The sequence below is a fragment of the Adelges cooleyi genome, unplaced genomic scaffold (genome assembly GCF_023614345.1).
Source record: "Adelges cooleyi isolate 19-005CV unplaced genomic scaffold, UGA_ACOO_1.1 ACOO_flye_CR_arks_rails_tigmint_CR_PRNA_9, whole genome shotgun sequence".
Taxonomy (NCBI): domain Eukaryota; kingdom Metazoa; phylum Arthropoda; class Insecta; order Hemiptera; family Adelgidae; genus Adelges; species Adelges cooleyi.
In genome coordinates this window covers 5,927,201-5,945,418 of record NW_026096579.1, presented here as the reverse complement: position 1 = coordinate 5,945,418, position 18,218 = coordinate 5,927,201, and positions in this window count along the sequence as shown.

Here is an 18,218-nt window from a genome sequence, read left to right as displayed (position 1 = left end):
TTTTTTAAAAAAATACGCTATTAGATTTATTTAAACCGCAAATAAAAAAAAAATGAAATCCTTCAAATATAATATTCGTACAACCGAGTCAAACAATAAAATCATAACAATTGAGCTGAACAACAGAATTAACTCATTTAAATGAGAATGTACTATTCATATTTAAAGAGAACAATTAAATTCAGTATTATAAAAATTTACATTACTTCACAACCCAACTAAATGTGTATCTTTACCAATTGGTAAAGATACTGATAGATATTGGTGGTAATAAGTCGATAGCACTATTATAGCGTAAATATTAGCTATATTGTTATAACGGAAATATAGCGTCATTTACTTTATTTTATAAAAATTAAAACACAATTTTTATGTTAACACATTTTTTCTTCTAATGTATATTTTATGAAATCATTGAAATTATTTAATTCAAAAACTATTAGTTTTATAAACATTCTTATAAGTAAAACATATTTGCATATTTGAAATCATTTTTAGTAAACATATTAATTTGCCACTATTGTTATGTATAAAAAAACATATGCTGCCACATTAATATTATTGTATGATTGAGCTGTTACATGAAATACTGTTTGTAAGCTACAATGGAGCTCTGAAGGTAGTTTGGCCCGAACCCGCATCAAAACGGAAACCCATTTTATTCAAATGAGTGCTTACTTCTTCCATGTAGTATTTCATTATGTATACATTATAAACATAGCGTTTAGCTCCGGGATGTCTTCGTTCAAACTCTAACATTAATTCGACAATATTCAACTGAGGATACGCAGCCGGTTGACAGTAAAAAGTCAGAAATTCGTGTAAGGTAACGAAATATCTTTCAATCAGCCGTACGTAATTCAAGCCATCTGGTAATACGACAGTGCATATCGCGGCGCTATATTCGTTGAGAAAATTTTGGATCCCCGAAATAATTTGGTAAAATACATTTGAACTAATATCGTCACTGGTTGTTGAACTTGTGTACAACAATGAGCGAATCACTATTGACACAGTAGACGAACCTTTTTGGACACCCTGTCTAAGTTGGTCCCAACAATCGTCAGCGTTAGCATTTGGCTGTTGCGACAATTCATTACACTCGCCAATAATGTTAACGGCCAACGAGAGAAACCAATAAAACCTTACTCCGTACATGCATCCCATCATCTGAGGAATCAGGCGCAGCTTCTTCCATTCACTGATTCCATAACGACGATTAAACAAACGGTAAACATCCGTCCAACCTTCTCCGTCTCTGACTAAGGTAATCCACGAATCGCGCCAATGGTCTTGTTGATAAAAACCGACGATCAGTCGCAATTGAGGTTCTGTCAGCGGAACAGGCGGCGCCGGTGGCATGGCCTGTACCCTCGTTCCGTTTGGAATGTTTGTAACGACAAACGCAATTATACAAATTGAAATTATTAGATTTTTGTGCATTATGAATTGTTAAGATTAATAATTTGATTGAAAACGTACTTCTTCTGTAATCTGCACCAAAAACCAGAATGTCGGAACTGGAAAACGTACAATTTTTTACTAACATTATAAACTTAGTAATATAATTTGAGTAATTTATATATTTTTTTTTGACCTAAAAAGAAAATTTCATTACGACTTTTAATTGATTTATCGAATTTTTTTCAAAATCTTGTCATCGAATCGAAGATTTCATTGGACGTTATTGTCGTCGCATATTTAACAATAGATTCTCAAAACCCAGCGTGTGTATACTAATTTAAAAACTACGTCAACAACACGTGTATTAAAAACATTTTGAACAAAATATATAATAAATGAAGGACCAAATGAACAAAATAAATTACAATTTATCAATTAGAATACAGGACATCCATGGGGCTGTAATTTGGATTAGATTACATTGAACAAAATAAATAATAAACAAATAACCAAAATATTGTATAACAACCAAAAATAATTATAATAATAATACAAATCTGATCTGGACTGACTCACAGCTTAACCGGCAACCGACGACACGATAACAAACATCCACGGCAACAACCAATGGTGGATTCGCCTTTTTGCAACAAAAAACGTCAACGTCGAGATGCGGCTTGTCATAAGAGACGATCATTTTATTAACATTAGCAAAAAACGTTCATTAGAAACTGATTTTATCCGTGTAAGCCAGTACAGCGGGGTCCAGGCATAATGGTGATGGAGTGTAATGGGGACAGGGAGGTCATATGTTCACAGGAATTATTGTAACTGAAAATTATTAAACCACTCTCAAACAAATGTTTTCTTGAATCCAATGCGCTAGTGCCCACTACGTCCCGACACCACTGTGCTAACTTTTATTTTTTTAACTTGCATGCACGTGTTACTACTGGCGTGGCGTTTGCATTTTTCATACACGCGATGAGCTTAATGTAATTAAAAATTGTATGTGCCAATAATCTGTGATATTAAGAAGACACTTAGCGTATGTTATATTACTAAAAAAAAATTGTACGTGACGCATTACAAATGTATAGTATGACATTTTAGTTTTTTGTACAGATCACACAGGTAGCACAGTCTAAAGTAGCCAAATTGCAAATCTTAAATCTGGATTATTTACAATGTATAACGTATTAATAATTTCAATTTTAAATGTATTGGTCGTTACAAACGTACAAGATGGGACGAGCGTAAGGGCCATGCCGCCAATGCCGCCAGCGCCGTTGACGAAAATGCAGACCGACCTGATCAAAGGTATTTGTGAAGAACACGAGTGGTCCGAAACGTGGTTTAGCTCAGTCAAAGATGGGGCCAAGTGGGCGGTCGTAAGTCGTTTAACTAATCCGGCATGTAGACCCGGATCGTTGAAGAAGCTGCGCCTGATTCCTCAGATGATGGGATGCTCGTACGGCTTAAAATTCCATTGGTTTCTCTCGTTGGCTGTTATTGTTATTAACGAATGTAGCGAATTGTCGCAACGGCAAAATGTCTATCCCTACGACTGTTGGAACGAATTTAAAGAGGGTATCCAAAAAGGTTCGGATGCCATAGTAGATGTGATGCGCTCGTTGACGTACGTCTATTCCACATCGGTTGACATCGGTATCGAAAATGTATTCTATCAATACATGTTGAGGACACAACGGTTTTTCAGCGAACAATGTGTCGCGGAATATACTGCTGTATTACCCGTTTCTACTTACGTCCAGCTGATTGAAAACCATAAGGCTTTCATGGGAAACTTTTTGACTTCCAACTGTCTACCGTTGTACCAACCGTTGTGTATTAGCGAGTTGATGAATGAGTTCGAAAGACGATACCCCGGAGCTAACCGCTACGATGTTTATGTACACATAATGAAATGTTATATGCAAGAAGTAAGCACAGATCTGTTCCAAATGGGTTTCCGTTATGACGCGGTCACGGGCCAAACTACCTTCATATATCCGTGGTAGCATTCAAACAGTATGTCATCAAACAGCTCTTTCTTACAATCACATTGATGTGGCAGCAATAGTACATTCACTGTGGTATCGACGGATTGAATAATTTATAATGTGTTTATTATATACATAAAAATAGTGACTAATTAATAATATATTCGATTAAAATTCTGTAACTAAATAATTTAATAATGTATGAAAGTTTAAATTTAATAAAAACCTGCTATTACCTATTATATGATCTGTGTTTTAAATTTGATGAAATAAAGCTCATCAACTCTAGGCTTCTATTAAACCAGTATTGTATTCATGTATTATGATTGCATTTATACTGTTAAGGATGAATCATTTTTTCCCCTTGAGTTTTAAGTTATTACAGTAGTGTTAGATTTGTTATCTATACACTATAATATGTACAAAGAAATTCGTTATAATGTCAAATATATATTTTATTCTTATTGTGTACTATCAAAATAATACACAATAAGAATTAAATAATAAACGAATTATATTCATAATTGATCAACTAAATCATTATTATTTAATATAGAAAATACATAAAATACATACATTATAATAACACGATTTAAGTGTAAACTACAATTAAAATCTCGTATTTTAATCAGTTTTTTTATTTCTCTATAAATGTTTTTTAAATAATCGTTTTATGACTACAATAATTTGTGAAGCGTAAATATTCCAAAATTTTAGTTAAAAATGCTGTTAAATATGTAATTTTTTGCAGGCAACTAATTTGTATGAAATGCATAATTTTAGCAAATTATTGTGATGTTCAATAGTGCTGTTTATAGAATTTTGCAATTATTTTTTACAACTAAACAAGAAATTAAACATTTTTTTCACTGTATATTTACAAATCTAAGATATAAAAATTGAAGATTTAAATGTTTAATACATTTTATTATAGCTTATTAATATCCCCGACTTTTTTTATGAAAACAAAAGAGGAATACTTATAAAATTGTTTGAAAATAATGTTATGATTATTTAATAATAGGAAAAGCTGAACAATTTTTTCAACATGAAATTTCTATCCAAGAGCATTATGTTTCGCTTATAACCAAACTTTGAACATTATGTCCTTTGTTATTTTATTGTTAATTATTATACACAGTCGAATTCTTTCTGCTGTGATACACACTTTAAATAATTTGTAATATAAATTTGTTAAAATATAATTTTTCTTGCATAGCATTTTTGTTTCGTTGTTCGTATTTGACAGCTGTGAGGATATTAATAGTTTGAACAAAGCATACCTATTTTCTTTAATTTTAATATTATATATGTTCAGTATTATACTAATATAATCGTGATCGCATAAAACCTACTACAAGAAAACATTATACCGGGTAGTACTTTTAACGCCCCACACTAGAGGCTTTTACACAACTTTTTAAATTTAAATAGTAACATAAATATATTTTATTACATTTTTAAATTCAGAATAATTTACTGAAAAAATTAACTGATCGATAACTAGTTTTGAATAATTATTTTAGGTTTTTTTAGTTTTTAAAATTTATGACTGGAGATGGAGAGTGCGGTTGAGAAACGGGCGCAGATAAAAATAAATCTACTATCCACCCTTCGTCCTGTTCTAAATTAAGAACTTTAATAACATTAAAACTATTTATTCATAGCCGGTTATCGACCAGTCAACATTTTCAGCAAATAAATCTTAATTAAAAAAGTTAATCAAATATACGCGTTACCTTTTAAGTTTCAAACGTCGATAAAACCCTAGATAATACTAAAAAAGCTAAACATTTTTTAATATTGGAAAATATTGGAAAATAGCATTAAAAAAAAAAACCTAAACAATTTTAATTATTTTAAGAGTGTACTAGTGTAGGGCGGTAAAATAATCACCCGGTGTATGCAAACAATTTTATGCGCTATGCGTTACAAATAAATATTCACACATTCTAGTTTTCGGTAATGACTGCACGAGTAATACATTCTCTACCAAACTTTAAATCTAAACTATTCGCGCAATGTATAAAAATGTCATAGTTTCGATTTTTATCGTATTCGTCTTTGCAAACGTACAAAATGGAACGAGAGTAAAGGCCATGCCGCCGACTCCGATAACGACAGAACAGTACCGCTTGATTCACGGTGTTTTCAAACCAAACCATTGGCGTGATCTGTGGTTTAGCTCAGTCTACGACGGTGAAGAATGGGAGGTCGCAAGTCGTTTGTCCAATCCGGCGTGCAGACCCGGACCGTGGAAGAAGCTGCGCCTGCTTCCTCGGATGATTGGATGCATGTACGGGGTAAAATTTCATTGGTTTCTCTCGTTGGCTATCCACGTTATTGACGAGTGTAACCGATGGTCGCAAAGCGACCACGACCACATTAGCCGTTGTTGGAACAGACTTGGAGAGGGTCTCGAAAAAGGTTCAGACACTATGGGATATCTGATGCGCTCGTTGGTGTACATCAATACCGTTGCCGGTTTCGATATCAACTTAGACGTGTTTCACGCGCGTATATCGACGATCAGAAATTTTCTCAACGAACATAGCGTCGCGGAATGCACTTTCGTGCTGCCAGACGGCCTTAATTACTTTCAGCTAGTGGAAAAGCATATCGCTAAACTGGAGATCTGGTTGACTTCCAACTGTCAATCGGAGTACCCACAGTTGGATATGAACGAATTAAAGAACGAACATCGCACGAGATTCTCCAATCGCTACAGGTACGATTTTTATGCGTACAAAATGGATTCTTACATGAAAGAAGTGAGCAGACATTTGTTTGAAATGGGTTTCCGCGATGACGTGGCTACGGGACAAATTACCTATATTTTTTAATAATAGCAAACAAACAGTATTTCATTAAATACGTCCGCACAATAACAATGATGTTGCAGCAACAATAGTGCATTACCATATTATATTATACATACAAATAGCAACCAGCTAATAGATTTGTTTAAAACAATTTTTAATATTGCCATGTTTAATATGTTATAACTTTATTATGTGTAATAATAATTTATTTTAATGAAATAATGTAAAAGTCAAAAATGTATACTATATATTTGTTGTGTTTTAATATTAATTAAATAAATCCTAATATCACTGGGATTCTTGTATAAATGTTTCTTTGTTCGTCTTTTCAAGTTATCTTGTTTAGTCCATTTTTGTAAAAACATTTATACTTGTGATTTGTCTTATTTTTTAGTCGGGCTCGTAGCGTATATAAAATATAACTTAAGTTTTATTTTTTTATGAAGATGGTAGATGCGACCACGGTCATCTTTTAACTGCAGAATACTATGATTCTGAATTATCTCATACGTAGATTAAGGTCTGCCCACAATTGTTGCTAATTACACGTCGACTGTCTTACATTATAAGTCGACTTTTACGAGTCGACTTTAAGGCCTTTTGCCTTTCCAAATTCAATAATCCACTAATTTCACTCCGTGTGCTGGCTAATCCAGTTAAGTTAATAACTTAACTGGATTCTTACATGGAAGAAGTAAGCAGACATTTGATTAATAATGGATTCCGTGATGACGTGACTACGGGAAAAACTATCTTTATTTATGAATGATAGCAATCAAACGGTATTTTAAATTTTAACACGTCCGCACAATAACAATGATGTTGCAGCAACAATAGTACATTACCATAGTTTTGGCGTTACAGTCGGATTTGGTAAAGGATATTATTTTATACACAAACATGGAAAATATAAGGTAATAGATTTGGATAAAATCAGTTTCTAATGAACGTTTTTTGCTAATGTTAATAAAATGATCGTCTCTTATGACAAGCCGCATCTCGACGTTGACGTTTTTTGTTGCAAAAAGGCGAATCCACCATTGGTTGTTGCCGTGGATGTTTGTTATCGTGTCGTCGGTTGCCGGTTAAGCTGTGAGTCAGTCCAGATCAGATTTGTATTATTATTATAATTATTTTTGGTTGTTATACAATATTTTGGTTATTTGTTTATTATTTATTTTGTTCAATGTAATCTAATCCAAATTACAGCCCCATGGATGTCCTGTATTCTAATTGATAAATTGTAATTTATTTTGTTCATTTGGTCCTTCATTTATTATATATTTTGTTCAAAATGTTTTTAATACACGTGTTGTTGACGTAGTTTTTAAATTAGTATACACACGCTGGGTTTTGAGAATCTATTGTTAAATATGCGACGACAATAAAGTCCAATGAAATCTTCGATTCGATGACAAGATTTTGAAAAAAATTCGATAAATCAATTAAAAATCGTAATGAAATTTTCTTTTTAGGTAAAAAAAAATATATAAATTACTCAAATTATATTACTAAGTTTATAATGTTAGTAAAAAATTGTACGTTTTCCAGTTCCGACATTCTGGTTTTTGGTGCAGATTACAGAAGAAGTACGTTTTCAATCAAATTATTAATCTTAACAATTCATAATGCACAAAAATCTAATAATTTCAATTTGTATAATTGCGTTTGTCGTTACAAACATTCCAAACGGAACGAGGGTACAGGCCATGCCACCGGCGCCGCCTGTTCCGCTGACAGAACCTCAATTGCGACTGATCGTCGGTTTTTATCAACAAGACCATTGGCGCGATTCGTGGATTACCTTAGTCAGAGACGGAGAAGATTGGACGGATGTTTACCGTTTGTTTAATCGTCGTTATGGAATCAGTGAATGGAAGAAGCTGCGCCTGATTCCTCAGATGATGGGATGCATGTACGGAGTAAGGTTTTATTGGTTTCTCTCGTTGGCTGTTAACATTATTGGCGAGTGTAATGAATTGTCGCAACAGCCAAATGCTAACGCTGACGATTGTTGGGACCAACTTAGACAGGGTGTCCAAAAAGGTTCGTCTACTGTGTCAATAGTGATTCGCTCATTGTTGTACACAAGTTCAACAACCAGTGACGATATTAGTTCAAATGTATTTTACCAAATTATTTCGGGGATCCAAAATTTTCTCAACGAATATAGCGCCGCGATATGCACTGTCGTATTACCAGATGGCTTGAATTACGTACGGCTGATTGAAAGATATTTCGTTACCTTACACGAATTTCTGACTTTTTACTGTCAACCGGCTGCGTATCCTCAGTTGAATATTGTCGAATTAATGTTAGAGTTTGAACGAAGACATCCCGGAGCTAAACGCTACGTTTATTATGTATTCATAATGAAATACTACATGGAAGAAGTAAGCACTCATTTGAATAAAATGGGTTTCCGTTTTGATGCGGGTTCGGGCCAAACTACCTTCAGAGCTCCATTGTAGCTTACAAACAGTATTTCATGTAACAGCTCAATCATACAATAATATTAATGTGGCAGCATATGTTTTTTTATACATAACAATAGTGGCAAATTAATATGTTTACTAAAAATGATTTCAAATATGCAAATATGTTTTACTTATAAGAATGTTTATAAAACTAATAGTTTTTGAATTAAATAATTTCAATGATTTCATAAAATATACAATAAAAGAAAAAATGTGTTAACATAAAAATGGTGTTTTAATTTTTATAAAATAAAGTAAATGACGCTATATTTCCATTATAACAATATAGCTAATATTTACGCTATAATAGTGCTATCGACTTATTACCACCAATATCTATCAGTATCTTTACCAATTGGTAAAGATACACATTTAGTTGGGTTGTGAAGTAATGTAAATTTTTATAATACTGAATTTAATTGTTCTCTTTAAATATGAATAGTACATTCTCATTTAAATGAGTTAATTCTGTTGTTCAGCTCAATTGTTATGATTTTATTGTTTGACTCGGTTGTACGAATATTATATTTGAAGGATTTCATTTTTTTTTATTTGCGGTTTAAATAAATCTAATAGCGTATTTTTTTAAAAAATTATTTTAATACTGTTAATGTTAATAAAATGGTTGTATCCAATTATGTTTTTTTGGGACTAAAATAAAGCAGAAGTAATTGTGTCTATAGTATATAAGGTATATAAATAATATATATATATATATATGAAGATGGCTAAATTATGATTTTAATTTTTTTATAAATAATTTTAAAAAATTTAATTAAAATTTATAAATACTATTACGGAAACTGTACGCCAATGTGTGGTAATATAACAGACCTTAAATCTACACGAGCTGAGCTTTAAGAATATGTTGTTAAATATACGACGAAAATATCGTCCAATAAAATCTTTATTGGAGTTTCAATTTCCACTATCGCAATATAGTTAATATTTACGCTATAATAGTCAAAATGGTAATGGACTTATTACCAACAATTTACCAAAACCAAATTTCCTCTAACAATTATATATACAAGTACGTTAGTATTGTGTTCGTAGTCTTGTTTATAGAATTTTGTATTATTATTTTTTTATATTTGAACAAGGAATTCAATTTGAATTTCACTATTCATGAATAAATTTAAGATATCAAATTATTATTATCCCCGACTTATTTTATAAAAACAAAAGAGGATGACTTATATCATTATTTGAAAATAATGTGTTAATTATAGAAAAAGATTTAAAAAAATGTTCAACGAAAATATTAATTCAAAAAAATTATGTTTCGTTTATAACCAAATTAAAAAATAAAGTGTTATTGTATTGTTCATTATTATACACAATCGAATTAATTATGCCATGATATATCCCATAAATAATATGTTGTAATATACATTTTTAACAGCTTGCATAGTATTTATGGGTAGTAGGTGTATGATTTTCCCCCACCATGCCCCAACCCCACTGTGCTGGCTTTTGTTTTTTTGTTATTATTTTTTTAATCTGCAGTCGATTTGTCAACATATACCAATGGAATCTTAGGATCAAGACAATTTATAAAAAATATTTTTAAAAAAAGAATCAAGAAAAAAAATCGTATTTATTCTTATGTCTAGACATTTAGTAAACAATTTTTTGCGTTGCACGTTACAAATATACATTGACACATTTCGGTACAGATCACACGCAGAGTAGTACGATTCTCGTTGAAATTGTACATCTTTAATCGTAGTAACCGTCAACACAATGTACGGCCATTTAATATTTGCAATTTCAATAATTGTGACTGTACACAATGGACCGAGAGCAAGGGCCATGCCACCGGCGACGTCTGTGCCGCTGACACGGCACCAATTACAGCTGATCGTCGGTGTTTATCAAAAAGAGCATTGGCGCGATTTGTGGTTTAGCTCGGTGTACGACGGTGAAGAATGGGAGGTCGTAAGTCGTTTGTCCAACCCGGCGTGTAGACCCGGACCGTGGAAGAAGCTGCGCTTGATGCCTCGGATAATGGGATGCATGTACGGGGTAAAACTGCATTGGTTTCTGTCGCTGGCCATCCGCGTTATTGACGAGTGTACGCGTTTGTCGCAACACCATCATGACAGCACCGGCCATTGTTGGAACACACTCGGGCAATGTCTGCGGAAATGTTCCGATACTGTTTTGTACGTGATGCGCTCGTTGGCGTACATCTATGCCACTATCGGTTACGATACCGACTTGGATGGGTTTTACGCACATTTGTCGACGATCAGAAATTTTCTCAGCCAACATAGCGTCGCGGAATGCACTGTCGTGCTGCCGGACGGCCTCAATTACTTCCAGCTGGTGGAAACACTTATCGCTAACTTGGAGACGTTCTTGTCTTCTGGCTGCCGACCAGAGCACCCGCCGTTGAACATGGACGAATCAACGAACGAACATCAAACGCGATTTCCCCTAGCCAACAGGTACGATTACTATGCCCACAACATGGAATACTACTTGAAAGAAGTCAGCATTCATTTGTTCAATATGGGTTTCCGCGAAGACGTGGATACGGGCCGAGTTACGTTTATTTGTTCATCATAGCTATCAAACTAAAGTATTTTATTTAACATATTAGCATAGACACGATGACATTGACGTTGCAGCAACACCAGCAACACCAGCACCTTTACATTACATTAGTCTTGATGTACACGCGGATTTGGTAGAGGATTTTGATTTTATACACACAAATAGTAACCATTTAATAGATGTTTTTAATTGTTCCGTGTTTAATATGTTATAACTTTATTATGTGTAATAATAATAGTTTTTTTTTTCATTAAATGATTTTATAAAATACATAATAAAAGTTATACCAAAATAAATAATATACCAAAATGGGCATCATCGCATTACACCTATATATGTACATGAAGTTGGCCCCCTACATTATCCTATCAATTCCAAATTAGTGTCAAACTTTTGTAAATTAATTGTAATTAATTGTAAATTTGTTTTCAGAATTTTTAAATAATTTTTCCTACATGTTTTTCCAAAATTATTTTTTAGGGAGCCAAATTCACAGAGCCCCCCGAGTTAAACGCATCGACTCCAAACTGGTGTCAAAATTTTGTAAATAAATTGTAAATAATTGTAAATCTGGTTTCAGAATGTGTAAATCATTTTTTTCGGCTTTATAACCAATATACCTACTGTTTTGGGGGACCAAATTCACGGAGCCCCCTGACGTACGTGAAGTTGCCCTCCCCCCCCACTTTGTCTGATCAACTCCGGATTTTTGCTAATATTCAGCAGCCTATTTGCAACTAATTGCAACCAATTTGAAAAAATTTGCAACTCACTCCTTAATAGCGAAAAAATAAAATAAAATTTGGGGGCCACTTAGTAGGTTTGAAGGTATGAAATGGCAGTCTACAAAACGGTAAATCACTCGATATCTAAGAAGTTTCCTTTTTTTTAGCATGGAACATACTTTAGCCTTAGTCCCCTAGCCCGAAAACGACACTAAAGTAGCGCAATAACTAAGCAACAAGATTATTGTTTATTTGGCCAGAACATATTATAATTCAGACTATTTAAATTAAAAATTTTTAAAATTACAATTTTTAAAGTGATTTTTAACATTGTCCAAACTTAGGTTTGGTTTAGGTTTAGTTATGGCTTGGTTTAGGTTTGGATCGGTATGACTTAGATTTGGTTTAGGATTGATTTGGTTATGTTTAGTACGAGGGGATTATGGAGAAGATTTATAGAGGAAGTTCATGGAGGGGTATAGAGGAGGATTATGGACAATTATGGAGGGCGGAGGAGTATGATGGAGAATAACAGAGGGATTATGGAAGAGTTTCTTAACTTATTTTATTAAGGAAAATGCAAAAGCTAGATTAAAAAATCTAAAAAACCACGGTTTTATGCGCCTTAGAAAGAATAAAATAACCCTCCGGGGTTCTTGATTACCCAGTTAAGTTAATAACTTAACTGGATTCTTACATGGAAGAAGTAAGCAGACATTTGATTAATAATGGATTCCGTGATGACGTGACTACGGGAAAAACTATCTTTATTTATGAATGATAGCAATCAAACGGTATTTTAAATTTTAACACGTCCGCACAATAACAATGATGTTGCAGCAACAATAGTACATTACCATAGTTTTGGCGTTACAGTCGGATTTGGTAAAGGATATTATTTTATACACAAACATGGAAAATATAAGGTAATAGATTTGTTTGATAAATTTTTCAATATTGCCATGTTAAATATGTTATAACTATAATATGTAAAGAAAATAATTTATTTTTTAGTTAAATAATATAATAGAATACGTAATAAAAATTTAAAACGTTTTACTATAAAAACTGTAATCTAAAAGCCGTGTAACGATCATATTTCACCTGCAGCTGAGAGTTGGATTATTTAACAGTGTGACCGCCCGTTCTAGCTCGTCGGGCGATATGTTAAGTTAATAAGGGACACTTTAAGGCCAATTAGGCGTAGACAGCGGCCTAGCCAACCGTTTTCCCGTGGGGATCCGTCTATTTTAGCCTTATCGACGGCCACTTTGCCTAGTCTAGCCAGCTAGACAAGTAGGTCCGTTACAGCCGAATGTCACTAGGTTTCTATTATACCTAAATGGTTGTCATCGTATTACTACGCACAAAATGCACTTTGCATACTTTTTGAACTCTAAAATACCTATTCATAATTTGAAAAACAATTAGTAAGACCTTAGTTGTTTTCCCCGCCCCACGGAAAAAACATTGAATCGTGGATATCGTGTTTTAGCATTACGGCATTAACGATTTTCAAATTGACGGCCGCCACTGTAGCACTTCTAAAGTACCGGGGTCTTATGTTAAGTTTGCTATGCATTGTCCAGCAGCATTGTAGTGGATGATAATTTATACGAGACGCATACCATCAGAACAGCTTAACCTATTAAAAACTAAATTTTTTTTTAGAATAATATAACGGTTCCGGTTTCAGTTTTGAGTATGTTTTTTTCGACAACAAATTTTCCAAAAAATTCTACATTTTTTTTTAAATTTGAAACGTTTTGAAGAAAAAAAAAATTTGAAAAAATGGACATGTCTGGTTGTTGCCCCGTGGTGTATATTTTAAGGATTTGCTAATGTTAATAAAATGATCGTCTCTTATGACAAGCCGCATCTCGACGTTGACGTTTTTTGTTGCAAAAAGGCGAATCCACCATTGGTTGTTGCCGTGGATGTTTGTTATCGTGTCGTCGGTTGCCGGTTAAGCTGTGAGTCAGTCCAGATCAGATTTGTATTATTATTATAATTATTTTTGGTTGTTATACAATATTTTGGTTATTTGTTTATTATTTATTTTGTTCAATGTAATCTAATCCAAATTACAGCCCCATGGATGTCCTGTATTCTAATTGATAAATTGTAATTTATTTTGTTCATTTGGTCCTTCATTTATTATATATTTTGTTCAAAATGTTTTTACACGTGTTGTTGACGTAGTTTTTAAATTAGTATACACACGCTGGGTTTTGAGAATCTATTGTTAAATATGCGACGACAATAACGTCCAATGAAATCTTCGGTTCGATGACAAGATTTTGAAAAAAATTCGATAAATCAATTAAAAATCGTAATGAAATTTTCTTTTTAGGTAAAAAAAAATATATAAATTACTCAAATTATATTACTAAGTTTATAATGTTAGTAAAAAATTGTACGTTTTCCAGTTCCGACATTCTGGTTTTTGGTGCAGATTACAGAAGAAGTACGTTTTCAATCAAATTATTAATCTTAACAATTCATAATGCACAAAAATCTAATAATTTCAATTTGTATAATTGCGTTTGTCGTTACAAACATTCCAAACGGAACCAGGGTACAGGCCATGGCACCGGCGTCGTCTGTTCCGCTGACAGAACCTCAATTGCGACTGATCGTCGGTTTTTATCAACAAGACCATTGGCGCGATTCGTGGATTACCTTAGTCAGAGACGGAGAAGATTGGACGGATGTTTACCGTTTGTTTAATCGTCGTTATGGAATCAGTGAATGGAAGAAGCTGCGCCTGATTCCTCAGATGATGGGATGCATGTACGGAGTAAGGTTTTATTGGTTTCTCTCGTTGGCTGTTAACATTATTGGCGAGTGTAATGAATTGTCGCAACAGCCAAATGCTAACGCTGACGATTGTTGGGACCAACTTAGACAGGGTGTCCAAAAAGGTTCGTCTACTGTGTCAATAGTGATTCGCTCATTGTTGTACACAAGTTCAACAACCAGTGACGATATTAGTTCAAATGTATTTTACCAAATTATTTCGGGGATCCAAAATTTTCTCAACGAATATAGCGCCGCGATATGCACTGTCGTATTACCAGATGGCTTGAATTACGTACGGCTGATTGAAAGATATTTCGTTACCTTACACGAATTTCTGACTTTTTACTGTCAACCGGCTGCGTATCCTCAGTTGAATATTGTCGAATTAATGTTAGAGTTTGAACGAAGACATCCCGGAGCTAAACGCTATGTTTATAATGTATACATAATGAAATACTACATGGAAGAAGTAAGCACTCATTTGAATAAAATGGGTTTCCGTTTTGATGCGGGTTCGGGCCAAACTACCTTCAGAGCTCCATTGTAGCTTACAAACAGTATTTCATTTAACAGCTCATTCATACAATGACATTGATGTGGCATCAATAGTACATTATCGTATTTACAGTGTTGCGGAAAGATAGAATAATTTATATTGTATTTATTTTAAACAGAAAAAATAGTAGCCAGTTAACAGATTTAATAAATATTATTTCAATTATGCATTGATAAGTATGTTTTAACTCATAAGATTATTTATAAAACTAATTGTTGTTGAATTAAATGATTTCAATAATTTTATAAAATATGCAATAAAAGTAAAAACTGTGTTAATATATAAACTGTGTATTATTTTTTATAAAATATAGCCGAATGTCACTAGGTTTCCATTAAACCAATATAGGCAATATATTTACCCTGTAATATTCACAGTGACTTTTTACCAGCAATTCCCCAAAACCAATATTTCTTACATGTCAAATAGAAAATAATTACAATTCTTCACCCATTGTAACTTTATTTTGACCGGAATCAATTTCTTCGAGTAGCATCTCTATAAATTAAAAATTGTATCTAATTGTTACCTAAAGAGGAGAAGTTAAAAAGGTTAATGATTCACCCTTAAAATCGAGAATTACAAAAAAAACTATACAAGTTTTCAATTCACCACTTTAACTACCCATAATTTAAAAAAAAATAGTCGAATCGAGTAAAAATTTACAAGAAACATATATTGTACTAAGGTACTGGTGGTTTATAAGATGTTCAAAAGTGTTGAAGAATGATAGGTTTGTAAGTCCTGTGACGGTTACTTAGGAACTCGAGAGTAAAACACACGAATGAAATGTCTAGAGGTCAATCTGTATTATATTAATTAGGGAAAGGAGTGAAGAGTGGTAAGTAAGTGAAATTAAATGTGTAGACAATATTTTTGAAATTTTTATTCAGTGCATCTGATATTTTACTATTATTTAATTAAATACAAAATTAGTTTCAGTAAAAATTATTTTAAATTAATATTTTAATTTTTATATTTTAATAAGGCCCCATATCTGAAATAACATCACATAGAAAAATGAAATAGTTTTATTAATTTTGTAAAAAGAGATAAAAATAAAATAATTTTTAAAAAACCTCAACAACAAAAATATTATTATGTTATTTTAATCTTACTTGATACTATTTCTGATAATATAAAATTATTTGACATTAGAAAATGTCTTTGTACACTTAGTGTAGGTATAGATAACAAAAGAAAATCTTTTGCCATTCCTAAAAACCCAAGGAAAAACCATTATTCGTCAGTAAAAATGATGCTATATAATTATAACACAATTATCATACATGAATTTACCTAGTTAACAAATGATCATTTACTTTATTTCATCAAAATTAAAATACAGTCATAATAAAATAACAAAGTTTTGACTATTACAACATATATTTTTGTATCATTTAATTCCAAATAATTTATTTTTATAGAAAATCTTAAAAGCTATAACATTTATCATGTCATATATGAAAGAACTTTTATTAAATCTATAAAATGGTTACTATTTTCATGTATAAAATAAACACATTATAAATTATTCTATTCATCTCTAACTCCGAGATTATGGTAATATACTATGGCTGCAACATATAATTGTAAGTAGTTTGGCCCGTACTCACGTCATAATGGAAACCCAGTTGTAACAAATGATCCCTTACGTCGTTCATGTAACAATTCATCAAGTGTACATAAAAATCATAGCGGCTAACTTCAGGGAATAGTCTCTGGTGCTCGATCGTCAATTCGTCTAACTTCAACAGTGGATAATCTGGATGACAGTCGGAAGTCAAAAAGGTGTGCAAAGTACCGAAATGAAAACAACCAATTGTTTTTAAACGGGATTAATTCCACCCACAAATTGGGCCAGAGTCCTGGATTGAAAACACATGTGACCAACTCGAGCTGCTCTTTTGACAGTGGCGGCTTCTTATTCTGTACGTTTGCGACGACAAACGCAATTAAAATTAAATTCTTTAAATTGTTGTACATATTGTACATTTTTAAGGTTTATGATTTGATAGAAAACGTACTTGTTGTGTAATGTGTACCAAAAACTAAAATGCCGTATTACAATAGATTTGTAACGTAGACCGCACATAATCGTTTGGCTTTGCGATTGAAATATACACATTTTTGTTAACATTAAGAATTTAATAATAATTTTAAAGAAATCGAAATATTGTTAGACATGAAATTCAAATTATTTTCTCCGCGATTTATTACTTTTTTTTTTAATAACTAGTCCTTGATTCGAAGCCATTAGACGATATTTACTGTAATTAGAAATAAATTCTCAAAACTCGTCGAGTGTATGCAAAATGCGAACACCACGTCCATAACAGGTGCATAAAAAAAATAAACTACAAATCAACTATGGATGGCTTTTAAGTCAGCAAGGTATATTGAATTCGAGATGGCTACAGGTCTTCAGGAATTTATTATAACACAATTTTATATAAATTATCTTTCAAATAAACTCTTCGGCGCCAATTTGTAGATAGTAGAAATGAAAGCATTTTAAAGTCGAAAATTGTACTTTTATTATTAATGTTGTACAGGACAATTAGGTATATAATATTTTTTATAGATTTATAAAATGTACAATGGTTGTGTTTATCAACGGCTCATGCTATGAATAAGGGTTTTTAAAGTGTTTTAATTTTTAATTTAAAAATGATCATTTCATACTAATACTGACAGTTACCATGCTAGAGTTATATAAAGAACACTTATTGTCAATCCCATTTGGGTAAAAACTTTTTAAGTTTATTTGGTTTGACAAGGCCAAAGTACCTTGGTAGTTCTATGTCAAAAAATATTCCATACAAATCCGGACCTAGTTAGACTATTTTTATTAAAACATATTTTAG